This window comes from Monomorium pharaonis, chromosome 2 (genome assembly GCF_013373865.1).
Source record: "Monomorium pharaonis isolate MP-MQ-018 chromosome 2, ASM1337386v2, whole genome shotgun sequence".
NCBI lineage: Eukaryota > Metazoa > Arthropoda > Insecta > Hymenoptera > Formicidae > Monomorium > Monomorium pharaonis.
In genome coordinates, this window is record NC_050468.1 from 22,086,489 (window position 1) to 22,099,154 (window position 12,666).

At 34.9% G+C, this 12,666-nt stretch overlaps 1 protein-coding gene across 11 annotated transcripts in view; it reads right to left on the bottom strand.

The window, feature by feature from the left end:
• Positions 1–12,666, bottom strand: part of LOC105834480 (disks large 1 tumor suppressor protein) — a 401,711-nt gene that overhangs the window by 197,766 nt on the left and 191,279 nt on the right. The window lies entirely within an intron of this gene.

A 12,666-nucleotide genomic window follows, 5' to 3' on the forward strand; every position in this document is an offset into this window, starting at 1 on the left:
TTTGTAACCAGTTAAATTTTTAGCATCTTCTCCAATAAAGCCATTTTCTTTCCGTGTATATTATTTAAACCAATATCTTTATAGAATTATATCTGTATGTAATATGTTACATAAAGAAATTTTCAACAAATTTTTCAATTTGAAATACAAACAGTTTTTTTCGAAGGTAATTATTTTAGGAAAAATAAAGTTTTAGCCTGTAATATATTGTTTCACTATTCATGAGGACATACTCTTTAAATTTCTTGAAGAGTGAAAATACTGCCACTACAATTTTTCGAGTGATTTTTCACTCATTAAGATGTGGAATTCACTCTAATAGAGTAAATTTTTTACTTTTATTGGAGTGGAAAATCACTCGAAAAATGGTAGTGGCAGTATTTTCACTCTAAAAAATTTAGAGAGTAAGTTTAATTCTTATTTTTTGTTTTGATTTTTTTTAAATTAAGCTGTAGATTTGCACAAAAATATATGTATATAGATATGTGTAATGTAGATATGTGTGGATGTAATAGCTATTCAAATTAATTATTCCTGCGAAAAGCTTTCGATACAGCTTGCGATGAAACAGGGGACGACATCTGATAGCAATGGTGTCTACCGAAGTGCAGAGGTCGGTATAGAAGGAATTCACGACAGTTACACGTCGCACATGCAACTGCAAAACTGCAATATCTTTCGGATAAAGTTTAGATTGAACCTGAAGTGTTGTAAAATAACGCGATCGTATTTAAAAACATACATATCTGGTTTTGTTTTTCATACACATACATTGGTTCTATTTAACTGGCAAACCAAATATGAAACTTAAAACATTACACTCTAAAAATAATTTTCCAAGTTCAACAAAAATTATATGTGTGTAAAAATTAGCTAAGATAGATAAATGAATAGCAGATACTACAATATGTATATGTATTGCAATTAATCTAAATGATAGAAACAGAATTTACAAATTCTATACGCGACAGCCAAAATTCTAGCAGATATAAAAATTAGCGATACATTTTGATTGTGACATCAAGAAATCTGTCTATACCAACAAAAAATTTTTTTAGATGTATATTTTTTCCGCGCACAAGCAATTATTCCGTTCTGTTAGTCTTTTTGTTCGTACCGTAATTTTTCAACGGCAGCCCATTTCGTTTAGTTACGCACGTAGAGTTTCTCTTTAGCATATTGGTGCTAATTGATCAGTACTTTTTGAACTGTTCCAGTTAGTAGTTTATACGTGCTGTAGTAATTTGTTACATAATTGTTTCTCGCTTCTTTACAAATTGCAGCGCAATTCATTAGCATGATTTTGCGTAATCAGTAACTCAATTATTGTCCTTCCTTTAAACTCATTTGATGAAGACTGAAGGCATAAATATTAAACTTCTTTAATCGAATAATTATTTTTCACTTGATTAAAGAAATAATTAATAAGCCAATTCTTTTTCAATAAAAATGTAAAAAAATATAAATAAATATATATAAATATGAATAGCTTGGGATTTTAAAGGTTGGAGAGGCCAACGCCAATAAAGGTAATTCGAGCGCATAATGTGCATCGTATTATTGAACAATGCGACGAAATCGAGTTTTGTTCCGACAGAAAAGAAGAATGGCACAATACATTCTCCGAGGTGCATTTAGTACGACATGCACCTGACGGAAATACAATCGAGTTATCGGCAAGCGCAACGCTAGCCATCGTCCGTCGACATCCCTTTGCTCACACAACCCACGCTTCACAGTTAACTAGATATTTCTTCTTCTACGTGACGCAATTTTTATTTACAAGTACATCTTTTTTTAAATAATATAACGTACAAGACAATCGCAAATTAATTACAATTTGATTGGCAATGTTGTAAAATGAGAAACTCATTACAATTCCACGGATTATTAAAAAACGCGTTTATAAAAATGTTAGCACGCTTTTTTGTCATTCTACCTGTATTATTTAGTAAACGTAAAACAAGAATAAAGTAATAAAAAGGCGCGTTCTGAATATGCGCTTATATGTTCGAATCAATCCGAAGATTTAGCGAAAGAGGTCGAAAGTTACGATGATAAATACTTTCTATTATAAAAATGTCAGAAGCTTTCTAAAGTTTAAAATAACTCATTTGCTTTTTTTAAGATATGAGGAATAAATTAAGGAAATAAAACAGTTTCTGTCGTTGAAATATGAATATCAAACTTGTGTCTATAGGCGATCATTATTTTGTATTTCTTTCCACGTATATTGCTCGTTTAAACGCGCGTAGATTAACTTGCAAATTGATTGCAAACGGAAGCTCTTCTATACGCGTGCGAAACTAATCGACGTTTCCCTAAACGTGAATGGATCGCGCCTGTCTGCCTGTAGACGGAGGACTAATCGACGCGGTTGTTTTAATTACTCAACTGTAAACGCGACGTAACTTTTGACGCAGTGCATGGATATTGGAATAGTTTACACAAATTCCACCTATTGAAAAATATCCGTACGCCGCTGTTTTAAGTAGTGTTCTCTTCTTCTTTCTTTCGTAAAAAATAAACAATGGAATAATAATCGACTAATTGATTTTCAATCGTTAATTAAATTTTTCAAGTCTATGCGTTGTTTAATTATTAATATCAAATTTCTCTCTTCTTTTATTTTACAAAAAGATTAGTGTTATTAAAACTAATAAAGAAAAATAAGATATAGCATATATAATAGCTATATACATAAGTTAAGAAGAAAATCGTAATTAATTGTAAACCGTTTCACGATGCAGTTTAAATAGAAAGATGAGTAGAAAAAACACAGATGAAAAAAGATCTCAGTCGCAAAAGAAGAAGTCGCGCGCTTTCCGTTATTTCGCAACGTTAATTAGCATTTGGCGCTAATATGTGGGTTAATGTCAGTTCGTTACCGCCTAAAGAGGAATAATGGGACGACAGAAGCGACCGAGAAGTTGGTCGACAGCTAGCACAGCTGGGTCACCGCGTCCCTCGCAACTCTTCGCTTCGACGACTTTCTTATCGGTCATTATCGTGACTCCGGTTGCAATAAATGTAACGTGCAATCGATACTGACCGTCTCTACATGCGTACGTGAACATGGACTTGGGATATAGACGGAACATGAGTATGGACTTGACTGTGTGCATAATTATAATTGCACAGTATAATGTAATAAGTCCTCTTTAACTTTTTAAAACATGTCGGCGACTCTAATTCACTAGTGGTTTTTTCCTCTCTCTTCCACCAATCGTTTAAAAAGAGTTTGCAAATGCTGGATGTTACAGAAAATAATAGAGATTAATGCTCCCATATATACAACAATCCACACCATTTTCGCAGGTATTATAAAAAAATATGTATTTCGAAGATATATTCGCACGACATTTGTCTAATGTACGATGACAAATGGCTGTAAAGAAAATTTTAGGTGATTACAAAGTTTCCGCGTGTGCTTGTAATTATGGAAAGTATACAACAAAGACTTTGTAGCGTAAAAAACGTATTTTCCGCGAGACGACTATAATTATCGTGCATTTTCTCGCGTACTTTGAAGTTGTATAAAACACGACCATCACGCGCATAGTAAACGATTCGTCTTCGCGGTAAACTGAACTATGCGTTGCGTGACTCAAGGAAGAAATGATGAGTTTGCTTGTTGCTCAAGACTAACAAGGGAAGTGCACTAAGTGTTAATCGCGAATAGATATGTGTTATATATCGTTCGAAAAGTCTTGTCAAGTAGAATTTATGTGTGCAATATTTCGCTTGAATGGCGCCTTTAGAGGGCGCTATGCGTAATGTAATTTACACAACTATTTGGGTTTCTATAAAAGTTAATGGAGTTTTTGCTTCAAAAATAGTATCAAATAATAGATGTTTACTATAATTATATATAATATAATTAATTGCACAAGTTTTATTTAGGATCTTTTATTTAATTCAGGATAAATTGCACTTTCTATTTTATTTTAAAAGTACAAAAGTCCAAAAAGCCCAAAAATTATTGGCAATAAAATACTTTAATATACCATAAATTGCACTTTTTATTTTATCTTATTGTTAATTCTATTTTATCTTATTGTTGATAACAAAAATAAAGAAGAAAAGATATTGCTGGCAGTCAAAACACAATTTCGGCGTGGGGGAGCCAACCTAGCTCTATAAACTTACATTGCGCATTATGATGGCGCCCTCTAAAGGCGCCATTCAAGCGAAATATTGCACACATAAATTCTATTTGACAAGACCTTTTGAACGATATATAACATATATCCATTCGCGATTAACACTTGGTACACTTCCCTTGTAAGCTAACAAGCGTGTTTTGTTTGCTAAGATGTATAAAACACGTTTATACAATTCATTAGATATATTATAATTCCTTTTTAATCCTATTATTGATAAATATTTGCCTGCTTTGGTCTAAATACTGACCATCTACCTAATTTTAATAGTAGCTTCAGAATAAAGATTGACCTATTGACCCTTAACACCATTCTTCTTCAGAATTGAAACGATTAGATCAGTTTCAAAGCTAATTCAATTCATATTAAAATATATCATAAAAAGTGGGAACAGTAAATCGTCCTTCGTCCCTTTCCTTCTCAAGTCAATTTTCCGACGACTCAATAAAAGAATTATACGTTTCGATAACTATGAATTTATTTGTCATAATGTTAGCTAATAAACAAATAATGGGCAATCCAAAGAGTCTAAATGCCAAGATCGTCTATAGTTGTGCTATTATCCTAAGTAGTCGATAAACGGACACTCTCACATAGAAATCGCAGATCTGTAACCCGCTCCAACGAAGTCAGGAGGTCTGGTGGAGGTCGGTCGATACTACCACGCACGAGCGACCCGGTGGTCTGATTGAAAAGTCACAATCGCGATCATATCGCCGGTGTGTTTACAAACTTGCTTTACGACTGACTTTACGACCTCGGTAAGATTTTGCTGCTAGTTTCGAACACGACAACAAAAGCCGGAACTCTTGCGTGCAAGTACGCGTAGGCGACTTCCACTACTACATTAAGAGCTCTCTAGGAAGAGTTATGAGGACAATCGTTTCCCGCCACGGGATCGATAGACGATTTGAATTATTCAATCAGATGTTCTCGATGGATGTCGCGAAGTCGTCCGTACAGACACAATGCTAAATTCGCGTCGCTTTGTCGTCGGTACTTCTTTAAATAGTCCATAATGTCGTTCGCTTTTTTAATTTAATTCCAAACGCGGAAAGAATATTTCCGAGAATAAAAGATACGTTAAATTGTTTCATACTAAAATTGATTGAATCGAAAATACACATCAAATGTTTTAGTAAAAATGTCTTGAGTTTACATAATTTATATAATAATATAATTCAGATTAAAATTTAAGATATCTTATTTATTATTGATATATTTTGATTTTTACTATTGATATACTTTATTTATTATTGATATACTAGTTAAATTAGCATAATTATCACAATATGCATAACTTAATTGATTAAAAATTTAGAGTTATTTTATTATTTATTCTATTTATAAAAATAAATATTTTTATATTAAATTCAATTATAAACTTTATATTATGTAATTAAATGCAATATATTATGTAACAATACATTTTAGTAATAATTATGTAAAATCATAAAATCTAGCAAATATAAACGATTGTAAACTGTTTTTGTATTATTTACATAAGATTAATTTAATGTATAACTTAGATACACAAATATTGATTGTATGTGATGTATTAAATCTTTATTTTATATTCAATAAAAAATAAATGTTATGTGTTTAATTTTGCAATAAAAAATTAATACAATTTTAAACTAAATTTTGGTAATTATATTCGTATTTCTATTCATATTTCTAAAATAAAATTTTGATTTCAAGAACTTTCTTGTATAAATAAATTGATGAACCAAAAAAAGGCGACAAAAATCTATCTCATTGCCAGTTCTTTGCCCAAATTTATTTAAAAGTATATTTGACTTGTATAAAATTATATAATTACATAATGAATGATAGCAAACTATTAATGTTTCGCTTTTAGTACGAGCCATTTTCACAGTGTGATTATGAATAGGACAAAAGTGTTTCATACTTTCAGAAATGAGTCTATATCCTTAATTTCCAAATTTAAAAGTTCCACTTTAAGCCGTTGAAATAAACTAAATAAAACCGTAATATTTATTCGAACAGTTACAATTTTTCAAGCAGTTGTATAATTAAAAGAAAAAAAAAACGAATAGTAGTAGCTTTTTTCTTGATTTATTACTTAATTATTTTATTCTGTTTTTTTTTATTTTATAACTATATGATTGCTATTTGATACTTATAAAAGAACAATCTTTTTATATTGTTTGATTTAATATAAGGTAATTTTATAGTCAAATTTATGTATATCAGTTTATCTAGATATATTTTGATTCTTCAAACATTTTTCGTATTATACAATTATAAAATTATAAATAGAATTCTGCGGTTTGTTATATCGTAAATTATTTAAAGCAGGCTCTATATTATCTTGAAAACGGAATAGGAGAAGACAAGCATCAATGGAATTTCTGTCATCTCATCGCAATTATGCGTAATCAACGTGACACGTGTAATCTATCTGCCGACCTCCGAGTGCCAGCTGTTCTCAAACAGGAGTCATTGACCCCACTCAGGTTTCTTAGCGGTGAAAATGTGATTTATAACCGCACTATTGTCCGCTCAGGTTACGAAGATGCGTTTTATCGTACGAGGCGTGAACGCGATATACTCATCTTGCGCAACACACGTCCGTCGCGCGCGTGCGTGCGCGCGGCATTTCGATGTGCAACGTTTGACTTTGCGAATCGTCCTGAACACCTGCACGTGAATGTCGCAGGAAATCACGGCTCCCGCGAACGAGTGAGCGTGCCAATAACAAATGCTCGTTGTTCGATAAATCACGATGACGAAGCACGATGGCGAGACACGTCGTTAATGCCGACGATATTAACATCGTTATCTCGCATTGCCTCGAAGTTTATTATCAGCTAACGCATACGTGCGCGCTCACATGCCGCCTGTTTATTTACGCGACCTCGTTAGACGGGTTTCACAACGCTGTGCTCCTCTGTATCGCGCGAACAAATACATTTGGCGAATTACGTTTTGCTTTTAATTGAATTCCGTTGCAACCTCAATTTCGTCCGAATAAATAGATTGTACGAATAAATAGAAATTTATTCCAACGGCCCTGGGTAAGGCGATGCGTCCGTCGGAGAGACGCAATGCAAAACGGAACAAAGTGAAGCCGAAGTAAATAAATGTTTCGCCTTAGAGTTGCATTAACCAAATTGAAATGCACGCGCCGAGAGCAGGGAGGAGTGCGCCTCACTCTGCTCGGGATTGACTCGTATTTCGAGATTAACGTCTTTTAAAAACTTTCCTGGAAATGCCAAGTGATTAATTTCATCACACTAATTTGCCGGATTCAGCTGGCGCTGGATTCGAGCATTTGCATTCGCGATGCGAATACTTTAAGAAGTAAAAGAACCGAAAACGCGTCTTCCAATTGCACACCGCCGTCGTCGTCGTCGTCGTCGCCGCGAACGCTGACCTGCATCACTAGTCGCGCGCGCGCTAGTCCCGACGCAACTTTTGCGAACCATCACGCAGTCACGACACGTGCGTTTCTGTATTTCTTGCATAGCGCGCGCGTGCGCGCGCGCACTGGATAAGTTTTACGTGATCGTACTATCGATAACTTGACTTGACGAGATGGGATATCGATTGGCTAAATATTTTGACGGTAATCAGAACCGGAGAGCGGATACGTGCAATGATAAACAAGCGAGTGGCGGTCAACAGTGCAGTGCACATTAGTTCGGTAATGAGATCGTTATAGCGATGTGTGCAAGAATTATTTCACGATGGCAAATACGGAGTTGTACAAATACGAGAATTTCAAGCTCCTTCTGAATTTAATTACTTCAAAATCGAATCTTGAATTTCTACACGAAGCAATCGTTTGCTCATAAATAAGAAATAAGTTCATGTTTTCTGATGTTGAAATTTGAATTTTTACAGCCGTAAGACGGCAATCAGATATAACCTTACATGAATTTGTTAATATAGAATATAAATTGCATCAGTTAATTTTTTCTCAATGTTTCTTTACATATTATGAATACTTTAATACTTTCTCTAATATTATTAATGACAAAAAGCAATATGTGGAGATATAATTAATAATCATCGCTCATTAATTCTCGAGAATGAAAGTAAAGACTGAGTTTAGTATAAAGTATATCACATATCTGATAAAGTGTCACATATCTTATTACGTAACACGGGAGAGAAAAAATGCGTGTGAGCACAAACGTGTCATGCACACTGGAATCGTCAAAATAAATTCAACATTCCGTCAGTCGTAAATAAGGACGATCAACGCGCGGGGAAGGAAGGTGCGGGATAATTACCGAGCAAGAAAAGTCTTTCGCAGCTGAATCTTGCTCTCTGCCCGGTCGTCGCGACGCGAGAAGAAACGGACGGATACACAGCTTTGTGCACTTGCAAGCACTTGCTACACACGTGCACATTTAGGCGATACACTCTTTAAATACCTCGTAATAAACGGCCGCGCTCTCGCGCGAGAGCATCTTACGTACGCGCCTCTGCATGACGACCGGAAGCTGCGCGTACGGTACATACGGGGGGACAACGGCGTTGTCCCTCGTTTCCTCTCGCCTGCCACGGCGGGATACGCGAGCTTTAATCTGGATGAGCTTGCGGACCGTAGTCGCGAGCACTGACCTACGTCACTGAGAGCACTTGGAACACTAGCGGGCACATCGCCGGCTGCGCTGTGTAAGTGCATCTCCACGTGTGTGGGTGATCCTCACTCTCTCTCTCTCTCTCCCCCTTTTGCGACTGTGTCGTAATGTATATACCTATCCGACCTAGTGTGTATCTGTGTATACATTACACGTACGGGAACTATGTACGTATGTTCGCGTCGGTGCGACCGACTGCGCGGCGACTGGCGGGGCGGACCATACCGCCACCTCGCGAAAACTCGCATCCATTCCCGAGAGGCCGCATCCAACCCCCGAGACAATCCCTCCGGAATCCTTTCGGGGATTCCGCCGGCTCCTCATCAGGCACTTCGACGCTGACGAGTGCATTGTTATCGTAGCGAGTGCCGCCGGGGCTGACGTTCCATCGCGCTGACGATGATTACTTTGAGTCGCCGTGTCTCGTCATGAATATTACTTGCGGAAGTCGTCGCGGAGTCTGTCTACAGCGGACTGTCTTAAAGTATTATTATAGCGATAAAGAGATTTAACTATCCTATATAACCAAAGAGTTTTTCGTCAGGTTATAAACTCACGATTGTGGGCGGGAATTTAGCGAATTGCGAATCAAACGGGATACTTTTCAACACCACGTGAAACTTTTAAAGAGATAGACAAATAATGTGTTTCCGTTTTCAAAATGTGTATCTTTATTTTTAAAAAAGTAAAATACAAAATTAAAATAAATTTATAAATTAATAATAATAGCGAAAATAAATGACATTAATGCTTTCTAAATAAATTTGCGTAGTTATCTTCGTTCGAATTTTTCGCAAAACGGCACACATTTGAAAACTGCATTTTCCCGCAAATTTTTTCTTCTTTTATAATTTCTTCTTTAAAAAAATTAGGAAAAGTTTTTGTGAGTTGATGACAAATGTTACTAAAATATTGCTTCAAAATTAAAAATTGATCGATTAAATTATGTGTTTAAACGTTGCCATCGCTTGAGAGAATTTTTACAAAAAAACAAGTTCAAAAATTAACAAACTTTTTTAAATATAATCCTTTGCATATTTTTTTAACTTTTTAAAATAAATATGCATATTTTCAAAACAGAAACATGTTATTTATCTATATCTTTTTAAATAAAAGTTTCATATATAGTTAAAAAATACTTTATTTTTTAATTTGCTAAGGTCCTATAAAAAGTTTAATTTGTATGCTAAGATTATATAACGTGATAATAATAACGTGATAATAACGACACTACATAAGAAAGATAAAAAATAGAATTATTCGTATCTTAACCTATTACTTTTATTACTTTAGATCTCTCTTATTCTTTTTCAAAGCCTAAATCGCGGAAAGATTTTCGTCACGTGGCAAACAGTTGCCAGATGAAATTCGATTACTGCGGCCAACTTTACTAGTTCGTAATGAGATTTCGTACGGCATATGTCGCACGTAAGACAACAGGTCGGGATTTCATTGTTTTCAGCGAACAATAATCGAATTTACGAGCGATTTCTGATAAATGTCTACGGTGAAAAATACGGGAATGTTTACGCTGAAAAATATAGGATAGTAGGCAGTTTGATGGGGAGGCATTTGCAAATGTTTTGAATCGATATCGCCTGTTGGTGTTTTCAAGAACTCTCTCAAAATAAAAAACATAGAACAAAGAGAAAAATAAAGAGAAAGAAGAGAGATAAATAAAAATAAGGAAAGAAAAATGGAAAAGAAAGATTGCGGAAGCTTTTAATTAAAAGCAACCACAAAAACACGCGACGCGAGTGGGGTTGCGAACAATGCGGCTATTGTATATTGTGTGCCATTTGACAGTTGGTTGCCAGAATGCGCCGCTTTATGCGACATTTTCCGTATATAAAGAGAAGTCATTCTCAATAGGAACATCGATTGCGGATTGTTATTAATAAATGGAGATTTTTTTCCATGTTGATGCAGCGCTCCATGAGGTGTAACGTTTCATTGTATCGTATTTACTCTTTCATTTAATTTCGCGAAGCACAAAAGTATTGCTCTTACCGAACGTTAACAGCATGAAAAGAAAAAAAGGTGTATTCACGGGGCATTGACAAAAACACAATTCAGTCACTATACTCTTCTGGCATAAAGCAAGGTACCAATTTTACTTTTACTCAAAACATTCGTGCTTTTGCGCAAATCAACGCTTGAAATCGACAAGAAAAGTGAAATTATTTTATGACGTTAAATTTTGTTACAATGTATGCAAATAAAAAAATCAATTATATTATGTGTAGTTTAATGTTCATGTTAACAACATTTTTTATTATAAATTTTATTTTCTATATATATTTTAGTATTATTTTTATTTAAGCGCATAGAACACGAAACGTAATAAAAATACATCTTTCATAATATTTTATCTCTTTCACGCACACAGTTTACTTCATACTTTATATACGCGGATATAGACAGCAATCTTATTTTTAGAAACGTCTGAACGTTTCAGATATTCACAAATACTTCTGTGAAAAGATCTTCTAGATATTCAAGACTTTCAAGCATTCTGGACATTCAGGACTTCCAAGAATTTCCGGTTTCAAATAATCTAATATTCGAAATGGAATCCCCTTGTGGAGCAAAGCGCGAATTTTCGCTTTCGTGTCACGATATTGAGCTGCGGTTGCCGTCTTCGTTTTCTGAGGCACACGTGTTCACGACCAAACCGGACATTGAGTCATTTAAATATCTTCAAAAAGAAGGATTTGAGCTACAGGCGCACGAGAAAATTTTTTCAAAATATTGATAGTAAGATTATACTAATAGAAAAATGTGTTGTATTTGTAATTGTAATTGCATAGTATAATAATTATAGTCAGGAATATTATTTTTATAGTAATTATTACTATAATATTAGTAATAATAATCATATGCTATTTTACAGCTGTATAATTTATAGTTACAGTTTTTTTCATAGTTGGCATCACTAATAAGTATATATAAGTATTATTATTACTCTTATAATATTATTGTAATAATTACTATAAAAATATTTTTGACTACAATTATTTTAATTATAGTCGCAATTATAGTCGCAAATATTACACATTTTTCTATCAGTGTACGATTAATAGCACTCTTTTCACGTTTAGCGAAGTTATACGAAAGGTGTGGAGACATCGCGGGCGAATAATCGAAGAAAAATCAAGAGCTCGGTAAAAGATGCAAAATCACGTCAGAATCACTCGAGACAAAATTTTAAGATCCGTAAGTCTTTCGCGCTTTCGTGTTACAATATTAAGCAGCAGGATTCCCGCATTGTTTCCTAGGTACAGTGGCACGCATGTTCGCCACAAGTCACAAGTCTCACGAAATCCCTCGATTGATTTGCCTGTATCACGAGAACGCCTTGCTAAATATATTCAGAATAGAAAATTGCGTTTCTTTTTGCCCGCGTGCCACAGTATCGTCCTGCGGTAACCTAATTTTTTTCCACCGCGAGAAAATATGCATACACATTGATTCTCCATTGTAACTGACATTTTTCACGTTCCGTGGTTCAATTTCTGTTGCTGGCACTTGAAATTTGTTCTGACGTCGCTTGTAAACGCGACAGCGTTTGCACGTTCGGAAAGACCTTGTAAAAGACTCTCATTTGCAGATAATACAATTTATACGGATGCATTTAAACGCGTTAAACAGGGATTCCAATCGGTTCAATCTGCGTAGCTACGTGATCACGTGGAATTAAACCGAACGATTAAACTGGAGGTTCGAATGTAACGCGGCACGTTAAGTCAATCGTAACACATGTCGCGATCAAACGCACGTAGCGGTCGCGAATTGTGATTTAATTTTGTTGCGCGGGTCTATCCCGCTTCAATCCACAAAATCAGCCGAGCGATCGCAGGCTGATTCGCAGTCAACCTGCAATTTAA